Source organism: Sinohyriopsis cumingii, unplaced genomic scaffold (genome assembly GCF_028554795.1).
Source record: "Sinohyriopsis cumingii isolate HCF-2022 unplaced genomic scaffold, ASM2855479v2 utg000622l, whole genome shotgun sequence".
NCBI lineage: Eukaryota > Metazoa > Mollusca > Bivalvia > Unionida > Unionidae > Sinohyriopsis > Sinohyriopsis cumingii.
Window position 1 is genome coordinate 3,433,389 of NW_028315918.1, and position 11,443 is coordinate 3,444,831.

At 35.9% G+C, this 11,443-nt stretch overlaps 1 long non-coding RNA gene and 1 other non-coding gene across 3 annotated transcripts; one reads left to right on the forward strand and one right to left on the reverse strand.

Annotated features, from left to right (window-relative positions):
- Positions 1-461: 461 nt before the first annotated feature.
- On the reverse strand, positions 462-8,689 carry LOC149773696 (uncharacterized). 2 transcript variants are annotated; one of them, XR_016417312.1, is made up of 3 exons: positions 6,318-8,687; positions 2,635-3,932; positions 462-862 (listed from the first exon to the last, which is right to left on the reverse strand). It is a non-coding gene; the product is annotated as an uncharacterized LOC149773696 (long non-coding RNA). The 2 variants fall into 2 exon arrangements; XR_016417311.1 differs by having other exon boundaries at positions 2,635-8,689.
- LOC149773697 (U1 spliceosomal RNA) lies at positions 8,638-8,801 on the forward strand. The gene has a single exon (XR_016417344.1). It is a non-coding gene; the product is annotated as a U1 spliceosomal RNA (small nuclear RNA).
- Positions 8,802-11,443: the final 2,642 nt, after the last annotated feature.

Sequence of the window (11,443 nt, forward strand, 5' to 3'; positions counted from 1 at the left end):
CTTAACATGACAAGTCAGTGGAAATTCATGGAATAAAAAGTTGATTCACCCCCAAATTTATACTTGCATTTTTTTGTCATGTCCGAATGCCATTTTTGAGAACACGTGCTTTTTCCTTGGGTGATAATTTTGAAAAAAAGTGTCATCCAGGCAGTTTTTGAGATATTCTGCTTGCCTTGAACCATCTTGTCTACTGCTATAAGTGGCTAGCTCTGCTTCTTAGCTGACTATTGGTATTTCACTGGCTACATACTGTGTAGTGACTTCATAAGGTGAACATGCCTGTGGCGTTCTGTCGTATTGGGGTGGGGTTCTCCCAATATAATTTAATTAAATTAAATTGAAAGTTCCACCCTGGCTCGTTAGGTTAGAAAGTTAAATTAGTGATGATGTAGATTTACAGCTCTGAGCCCCCAGTCAGCAATGCCGACGGTTAAATTATAGAGAACACGAAGATGAAATTCAATCAATAACAATTTAATAAATGTGATAATTTAAAAACGATAACTTCCAATCACTCGTCTTTCCCTCGACCAAGTGACAGCCTAATTCATCCCGTGATTTACAGTGTGAGTTCGATTTTCCCCCTGTCCTTGCATCTACTCATCTATTTCTTCCCGCTGATTCTTCCTTCTTTCCGTTCCTCTAACTCCTTCTTTGTCTCTGTTTCCTCTCTACTATCTCCTCCAACTTCGCTCCAGACTTCAACTTCTCCTTTCTTCTCCTTTCCCTCTCTATTATCTCCTCCTCCAATTCCGCTCCCAGACTTCAACTTCACCTTTCTTCTCCTTCCCTCCTTTCCTCCGTCTCTCTATCTGAGACTACGGGACCAAACTTTAACTGGTCTGTCCCTCAAAGCTTCCTGTGAAAAACCACAAGGCATTAACAAATGTTTTATCGAACCTCACCTCACACTATAACGACAATTAACCATCAGATAGCTGTCACTGTTTCGGCCACGCATGCATACACATCGAAATTCCCACACACTTCTTGCAGGGTAAACAATGGCGTAATAACACAGTATCAGCGAATTGTTATACAGACATCAATACATTGCGTCACGTCAGTATATACACATATATATTTAATCTCATCGTACTACAATCTGACAAAATCAGACGCATGTCTGTACATTACAAATATTCAACAATGGCAAAATCTATAATCATATGAACATATGTATTAGTCTACTATAAAATACCCATATAGTAAATTCCAATATTAACTCTTACGACGGCTGGCAAGCTATATAATTCTTTACAAATATCAACTCATTTCTTCAAAATATGCAAACATATTAACAAAACAAAGTAATTCTTCGTACTACGATTCTAGTAATAATAAAGTATACATACGACCTACAATTAAAATGCAGTCGCATTCCACAAAGACCAAACAAATATCTACTGACCGTTTGAAGCTTTCTGTACTTAGACCTTCCCGCTCTAAGATTTTCCCACCAATAACGAATGGCTATTCGGAGTTACGCTAACCTCTTCTCTGGGTAATTTCTCTCAGCGAACTAACTTTTGCCGGAAAACACAGGGATATCATTCTACCCAAATCAAGGTCTCCCCCATCTCGATTCTGATTGGGTGGCGCTGTGCTCCTGTCCAATCGTCTTAGCGGCCAGTTCAACCTGTCTGTCTGTTTGCAGGGGAAAGAAGTTAGGACACTCCCACTTCTTCATGCAATTTCTTTTGATCTTGGAAACATTTCGACACCTAGGTGATAACTGGCTATCGGGCGCCTCGCAACTCCGATGTCCAGTTTTTCGATTCTAGCCACAACAGTCTTACGTAACGGATTAGTGCTAGCCTTCGGCAATGTTCGACATCAAACAATGACCCGTCAGAATTACCTTGATTATACATGTTTCAAACTGGGCTACTCTGGGTCGGGGTAAACATGACAATGCCTTATATCAGTTTCAAGAACACAAACCGAAAAGACCAAATTCACAAATATATAATGTCTTTAGTTATTACACAATAATAGATCAAAGTCACACCATAGCTTTAAGTTACAAAAATTTGTCGCGGAACAATCTACGAAACTGTCTTCTGCCACCTTAGCTTCCACATTAGAAAGCCATTCACTACTTTGGTTTTACTCGCTCATTTGGATTGCACTGCTTGATGAACACACACACACACATATATATATATAAGCTCGTAAAACATGCATTTGTAGCATTATAGAGACTTCCTCGTAAATCAAATGTATATATACCTGAAGAAAGGAAATTCCCCCACCCCTGAAAATGCTGGCGATGTCTCACGTTTTCCCTTGCAATATCAATGGGCATGCTCCATTTTTCAATAACACGAACTCCTCAGATTCTCACAGTGTACAATCAAATCTTTCTCAGTGTCATAAAAAATGCCCTTTCCAAATTGCGCAAAAAGCCTTTATTTTTTTTTTAATTCATGTCGCACATTTTAAAATTTATCATCCTCGAAATGAACAAAATGCTCAAGACAAAAATATCGAGCTTGTTAAAGTTTTACTGCAGCACCCTCTATTTAGATGTATGGACATAGAACACAATATGTTCTCTACATTTGTGTCTCAGTACTGACCTTTCCACTGTGTGACAATCAATGCAAATCATATGTTAATCTAAAATACCTTCAGAGATGACTTCACGGTGAAGTTCTTGTCAAAGGTTGACCTGCTCTTTTTTGAGATGCTGGACTGTCAACATAGTAGCACAGAACACAGATTTCACTTCCGGATCATCACCAAGGTCTTATTACTCACTGTGCACTGTCGCCAAAATACACACAGTTAACAACACCCTGAGCTCATTTTATCAAGAATAAGCAGTTATCTTTAAATCCCTACCAAAAATGCATAAATAAAACTCTTCTATCACCACCAAAATGAGAGAGGAAAAGATGTTCTAAAAAATAGACTAGAACTACATTCGTGGGTACTGAACTGGAAGTTTTAATTGTGATGTAATTCCTGACAGGCTCCATGTTTTTTACCAATTTTAGTCAAACTATTATATTTGCATGCTATACCTATTCCAACTTTATACATGAAGTCTTTTGGAATTTCCTTGCAAACAAAACATGTGATACATGCCAGAAAGTATGTAGTGCTGGTGTTCTGGTCCAAATGCTCTTGAGAAACCACAACTAAATTTGCTGTATCTTCCTTAATTATAGGACCTAATTGTGATACATGATAAGCCCTGTCTGAAAATTTGTTGAAAGTTACAAATATTGATCAATTAAATTTTAATGGCAAATTAAATAAACATTAAATTATAAAAACTAAATTTTATTGAAAACTTAAATTTTCATACAAGTTTTAAAACACAGTTTGACAAAATTTAGACAGAAAAGTTGACTAATGAATGGTATTTAAAACAAATGGTAGTTTGGGTCTGTCCAACTGATAACATTTTTCCCAGGGGTAATGAAGCAACATAGCTCATAGTGATTTTGGCAGCAAACCGCAATATGCCTGTCCAGATGCATATAGGTGTACACACTAAAGAAACAATGACAGGTACTATGTTCCACATTTATTGTGTCAGGTACTTAGACAGTTGTTTCCATAACTAATAGCACATTCAGATTTAAAGTTCTGATGAGACCACTACCATGTTTTATAGCAAAAATGCATTCCATTTCAATGTCGATAACAACAAAAGGTGGCAATGGGATAGGAAAATAGTTTCTAGGGAGGCTCTACCTTACTGAAAAATGGTGCTGATCTCTGACGTGAAAACCTAAGCCATGTCTTTGAGGTGCTATATATCAGTGTGGTGATAGTGTGGTGATATGAACTAATCTTGGTCACTTATGGCAGTACACTGCACATGCCCTTATGAAACCTTGCTATCACCACCAGACTACTGGAGAGCTTCCAAGCTGAACCAACTCTAACACTTTGTTCCAGATACCAAGCTATACCTGAAAAAATACAATATGTTTCACTTAATTCTAGAAAACAGTAAGATCTATGTAAATGAAGTTAAAATGTGTTAGATATGGTGATTTCAAAATAACATTAAGGTTGCAAGCATGGGGAAAATATTAAACTTGACAGAGTGACACTCAGAAATGTGAAGCAGTGGCCATGTATTAAAGTGATAAATTCATCCTAAAAATATATGAGGTTTCTAGAAGCATATTTAGCCATTTACAAGTTCAATAACTAATCAGGTAGACTATGTATCATAAAGTTTAAGGCAATGTTGGGGCGGTGAGGTTTGATCATTGGTGCAAACATTAGTACATACAAGAATACAGGAAAGTCAAGTGACAATGTACTAAATTAGAATATGTTACTATAAGCAACCTTATTCATGAGGGAAATAACAATTTTGGATATTGCAAGTGAATACAGCCAAATGTGGTCACACAGATGAAATATAGGTACCAATAAATCCTATATCATCAGCTAAATGTGAAATTCTGATCCCCAAAACTTGTAAACAAGGATGGAAATTTGCATATGTGGGACATATACAATGTACTTGTTAAGATCAAATGTGCAAACATAATTCAAATGATCTATTTGAACATTTATAGTGTATTTTTAAGAGTGTTGGTTGCCAATTTTTAAGATCATTGATGGAATGAAATCAGATATCAGCTGATGCTTCAGTACTGCACTCTGTCAAAGTACTAAATTGAAATATGTTACCATACATAGGCATATTCATGACAAAAATAACATTTTGGGCTATTTTTAGTGCACATAGCCATAAATGTGCATTACAGATTCACTATAGGTACAGTGTCAGCCTATATGATGTACTGAATGTGAACTTTTGATCCCAAACATTCTAAAATATATGGATATTTGTTCATGTGGGATATGTAACCATGTTAAGATCAGTTGTACAAAGTTAAATTCAAATAATCCGTTTGAATATTTCTTATGTAATCTTTAGAGTGTCAGTTAACAAATATTATTAGTAGCTAATAATGCATAAAGCAAGATGGATCATTAGAATTCCCATAACATCATATGGTATAACGGTACCAATTGCGCAAGTCCAGGTGGGCGGAGCTTAAGGTGTATGGAACATTGTATTCAGAATTAAAGAACAACACTAGCTGTGATTGGTGCATTATGTAAGAGTTGTACTTTCTGTTTGGCTTAAAAACAAGTTGAGCCTCTTGGCAACATGTGAGTTTGTGTTAATTTCTATCTAGATCATATTTTGTATTTTTTATGATTTTTTTAAAATATGGTACACATGGCTGAAAATGTGCTTGTTGTGACTAGATAACTCTTACCCCTGTCTAGTTCCAGTAGAGTTATCTCTCTTAAATGCAATGGAGTACCTGGTTATGTCATTGTCAAATTGACAATCTAGCATTGTTCTATATGACAGTGTGTGACATGCATGCCCAAGTAGGACAGAAAGTATATTTATTTCACAAAACATTAGCATTGAGGTATATGGAAAAACAATTGGTACTGTGATACCATATAGGCCACAATGCCACACTACACCAATCAATATCTTAACCAAACTGAACAATAAAAAGGAATGCATTTTGTGTTCAACTTACATCATTTTGCTGTTTTCTTACATCCAAGGGTAAATATACCTGGGAAAAGTATATTTTATCCCTTTGACCTGTATTTCATTCTCAGACAGTTTAAAATGATTTAGTAGAGAACTTGAGTAGGTTCTAGTATGAAGTTTTCAGTGCTGTCCTCTCACTAAATACCTTATAACTATGTTTATAAACAATTACTGAAGGCTATACAAGCAGATGTGTGTTACTCAGGAAGTGATCCCATCGTAAACACATAAATTAACTGCTTGGACCCCAAAGAAATAGTCTGAATGGCCAATACAAATTATAATTTTGTCCTCGTGTATTTTAAATGAATGTCTCATTTTGTCTTACAACGATATTTTCTCTGACAAAATGTGACAAAAATCCAACAGTGGAGCTTGTATATGGTGTAGGAATATATAAATGCTGATAACATTTAATATGATTCCAAAAAATATTATATATGTTCATTTTAGGGGAATTTTTATATATTTTTTATATTGTTTTAAAATTTTATTATATTTTTTACAATAAAAATTAATCTTTTACTTCTAATTTCATTCTTATATTTTCAAAGTCAATATACATGACATATTAAAATTGCATATGTCTTTCTTTAATAATAAAGATTTTATACCAATTTAAACTTTCTCCAATACTGCCCTGACAGGACATAGAACACAATTAATTGTACTATATGTTCTCGGCATTTGTTTCTCAGTACTGACCTTTCCACTGTGTGACAATCAATGCAAATCATACGTTAATCTAAAATACCTTCAAAGATGACTTCATGGTGGAGTTCTTGTCAAAGGTTGACCTGCTCTTTTTGAGATGCTGAACTGTCGACATAGCAGCATGTAAACAGAACACAGATTTCACTTCCGGATCATCACCAAGGCCTTTTTACTCACTGTGCACTGTCGCCAAAATACACACAGACAACAACACCCTGAGCTCATATTATCAATAATAAACAGTTATCTTTAAATCCCTACCAAAAAATGCATAGGGGAGAAAGATGTAAGGTAAAGTGGTAAGAGCGAAAGTATGATAGTGTTAAATATTAAAATTATCGGGTAGGAGAAAGGAAGAGACAGAGAGAAAAGAAAACAATTGTTTTTGTGTTTTTATTGGGGGTAGTGTATATTATGATAATAATCCCATAAAAAATGTTATTTTGAAGGATACTAGCTTGCAAAAGAGAGCGATATTTGTGGAAGTTAATACCACTGAATATGGCCAGAGGAGACACAGTGTACTTACAATAACTCGCACTTGGTCTGAATAAACTTAAAGGGTATACGTGTGTCTGATAATTCTGGTTGGTTGTCTGATATAAAGTGATAGATGAATATCCACAGTTTTCGTTACAGTTTTATCAACATGGCCAGTCGAGCATCAGTGCACCTGTCTTGAATGGAATGCCAACCTAATTTGCTTTGCATATGTGTTGAGACAAACATTCATGTATGTTATTCTCAAAGATGTGTTACATTTAATCAGGCATTTATTCCAACTTAGCTGTTTATATTATTTCGAGATTAATTATTCACAAGTATGTGTCTATTTATATTGTTGAAATTTAATTCTTTATCATTTACTGCTGTATAAATTTACATTTCCAATAGCTGATGGACCGTTTTGTTACTTTTGTGATACTCATTCGGATCTGCCACTGACCTCGGCGAACTCTGAACCAGACAATACCTGCCCCCCCCTCCAAAAAAAAACACAACATTCCTGGGGTTTTACCAATCAGTCATTTACAGACTGTTAATACGGAGAAAAGGACTAAAACAAATATCTATTTAGCTAATGTTAATTTAGAATTAAATTAATGGAGATAGTAGGTTTTGGACAGCGTTCGGGTCCAGTGGGTTAGCGAACCGTCGGTGTCAGGAAGGTGTCAGGAGTTTAGTAGGCCCCTTGACCGCATGTGCTTTGGTGCACATGTTTTGTTGTTTGTTGTTGCTGTTTGTTGTTGTTTTATAAATAAAATATTTATCTGGGTAAATTATTTGAAATGAAATTAATATCTCATCCATATCCTATTAACGAGAGTAGAAACCCCATTTTGAACACTGGTAATGTCTGCGATAATTTTTATAGCACACCAAAATTGAGAACCAATACCTAGGTATTTCCGATTAGGGGGAAGGAGAAATTGTTCACCGAAAACATTCATTGTCGAACTACCACTTGAAATAAGAAACGTATAGATAGTTGAGTTAGAGAGGTCTCAAATTCTATTACAGAGGTCTCAAATTCTATTACAGAGGTCTCTAATTCTATTACAGAGGTCTCACATTCTTGCTATTTAACGTTAAAATCTGGTGGTGGTGCAGAATACCTTAGTGTAAATTCAGGATTATGTTGTATGAAGCCATTGTTAGCAAGATGTGTTTTTTCTGTTACCATATTTGGTTCTTTCTCTAGTCTGAATAATCCTGCGTGATTTGATATCTACTTTAGTGGTTTCTATTTTTATTTTTTTTTTGTAAACAAAAATAAAGAAATACACTTTTAAAAATATAATGACTTTTGTATTCATCTCTCTCTCTCTCTCTCAGGCAAACACTGTAACACAACATTATTTGTGTTTTGCATTTTTTTTTAGCAGCCAGCGAGAACAGCACTCGACTACACGGTCAACTCAGCGCCGCTAATGTTATTAATCAGTTGCGACCGCCTTTCTGTAGAATACGTTTCTGGTACGCCGCGGTCTAGCCGGGTTACCAGAAGTTAGAGTACGGAACAAAATAGCCGAGAAAACCACGCTCATACAACAAATTCGGGAAGTAAATTTGGCCGCAGTAAAGACGTTGGATACTATAAATAGCAACACACTATCTACTTCAAATTTCCGGGCTTAGAATGTTGTAAGTTTGTGAAACTAAGCAGCTGCTGGGGTTTACTGATATTTCTAAGAACGTCAAACAAATATTTGTACTTAAACAATATTCACATCTTTTTGTTTCTCTAGATTTCTGCAGTACGTATAATTAAAGATAGAAACACGTATAGGGGAAATAAATCACAGCCATTATCGTCCAAATTTACGGGACATAAAACCTTACTTGTGACGTTATTTAGCATACTTACCTGGTTCAGGAGATACCGTGATCAGCAAGGCGGTTCTCCCAGGGTGAGGCCTTTCCATTGCACTTCGGTCGGGCTGACCCCTGCGATCACCCCAAATGTGGGTGTACTCGGGAACGATATTTCTTAGTGCGGGGTCTGCGTTCGCGCTAACCCTAATAACTAAAATATAATGTAAATATATGTCCAGTTTTATCCGCATCTACCGCCTGTATTAAATACTCATAGGACAGGCCCCAAAAATTTGGATAGTTTCTATCCAAGGTAATATGACACCCCAGCTGAATAGCCCTCTGCTATTAACATCCCAAGCCCATGCCTGTGTGAGCCTGATGAGTTCTTCCAGGCTGGTGTAAACTACTGTATGAACCCGGTTATTAGTTCACAGAACCTCCAAATATTGCAATTGAAGCAAGTGTTTGGACAATATAATGAGTGTCGTTTTATATGCATTTCATTACTGTACTATAAAGGCTTATTACTTCATATGATTTTTTTCTTCCAGCCACATAGAAACATTCTATATGGTTTTATGAATAGTCCATGTAAATTAATAAAGTCCAATGAACGAATCTGATATTTATTTTCCAAATGATGATATGTAAATTAAAAGTATTGTCAAAGTTTACATAAACATTTCGTACATCTGAACCAGAACACATCAGAGGTAACATCTATGGTACGATATCAACTATGCGTCTATCCATGCTTATTACAAGATCCTAGAATTATTTGAGCATAGTATTTACAACTGTTCAAAATGCTGCCCTATGGGGTACACTGTCCACATTGTGTGTTATTTCCATTTCAAATGAATTCCTTTTTAAGGTATGAGTCGTTATCCTATCTGAATTGCACTGGACTTTAATGGCCATTCAATATTTTCATCATTCCTTTCTAAGTCCTGTAGTACATTATTTGTTGTGTTTTACAACGTCTGGTTGCTGATCGCTAGGAAAACTTCATCTTTCTGGAAAAGAACACAAATTCATCCAAGTTCACTGCTGTATGGTAAACAATGAAACTTAGATTCAAAAATAGATCTTGATGGAATGCGATTTATGGGTTCCTCAAAACTGTATATATAGATGCACCACGGTAAGGTATATAAATCAGTTTAATACGGATAATTAACACATAGATGCATGCAAAGTTTTTGTCCCAAGAAGAATGTATCTACTGAGGAAAATAAGTACTGATGTTGATAAAATGTAAATTGATCTACAATTGGCCATTTGATATGTGACGTTTGACCAAAACAGTCCAGTACAAATTTTCCCCATATTTAGCGGCTAAGTTAACAGTTTTTCTTTCAAAGATGTTGCCAGGAAAAATGAGAAGCAGAAATCTATGAGAAGTAGCTATACATTTAAAATGGTCTAAAAATAATTTTGTTTATTTTATGAATAGTTATCTGATAAACCTTACTGAAGCATTTTATGATCAAATAGAATAATTTAAACTATGTATAACGGCAACGTACATGTATGCATGTGTGGTGTGCTTAATTACAATTCAAATTCAACTGCACAGCTTATTCATAGAGAACCCAAAAAGAAAGAGAAAGAGAGAAAAAAGAAATTTGTTGAGTTAAAAATGTTTGTATGCTTACCTTGGAGTTGACATTAGAGGCTGTCGTTTTCTCGGATTCTGTTTGCATGGTGTATCATGCAAGGCACATTTCTTTGATGTTCGTACTCTAGTTTGTTTCGCACAATTAATTTTCTTCTGGAGTAGCTCCTCTGGTATTGATAATAATTGTTCTTTGTCAGATACATGAACATCATCTCCAAAACTGTAATAAACTTCACCGTCTGGACACATGGAAATACAACAGTATCGAAGAAGATCTGGCAAAGCGGCCTCATGACACCATATAGTCAATAAATAATCTATCTGAACTTGAATAAGGCTTCCTAAATTCCTCAGGGCACTTTCCGGGGGCATCCATGTTTGTGGATGTCGGAATTCTTTCCCAGGCATTTTGATTGTCATTTGCCTTACTTCTTCAAAGGACAATGCAGCTGCATTGTAGATCTTTGGACAGTACAAATCCTTTAAAAGGAAATGTATGCATCAATATTTAGCATTATGGATGAAATTGACTCATCTGTCTCATGTGAAAGAGTTTGAAAAGCTCAAGACCTTGATTGTCAATGGCTTTCATTAAAATCATTTCGTGTGAAATTCCATAATGTCGTGGCAAAAAGTCATTTCCTCCCATGCACAAAATGATGGCAATCAGAGCCGCGGAATACTTCTTATTGAAGTATCTTTCAATACTTTCTATGATTTTGGAAATGTTGTACAGCTCAGGCTTTTGTTTCTGTAGCCAAACATAAACAGGGCGTGTAAAGGTTCCAGTTTGGTTTCTTTTCCAGTGGAGACTGATACCAAATAGGTGAATTAGGACTGTGTCGATATCAGCTGATGATACAAAGTTGACAACAGAATCTCCATCAGACAACTCAGCATCAAGCTCCTTCATCCAATCAAGTTGAGCCATTTCTGCTTCTCCCTTTCTCTGCCTGATGTTAGACAGCTTCTCAATACCAACAATTCCTGATTCGGAAGTAAATCGAACTCTCAGTGGTGTTGTGAAAGGACAACACGTGCAGGGGACCTCTTGGCAATGACATGCTGTCAGCAGAGCTTCACTGTCTATATCCAGAATAATATTTTGCTTAAGAAGAAGCTGATCAATGTGATTGCCTAAATAGGAACTTACAAGTTTCTTGCCGGTCGCTGTTCCCACAACAGAGGGCTTGTGAAATTTATCTTCACTGATCACCTCTTTTTCT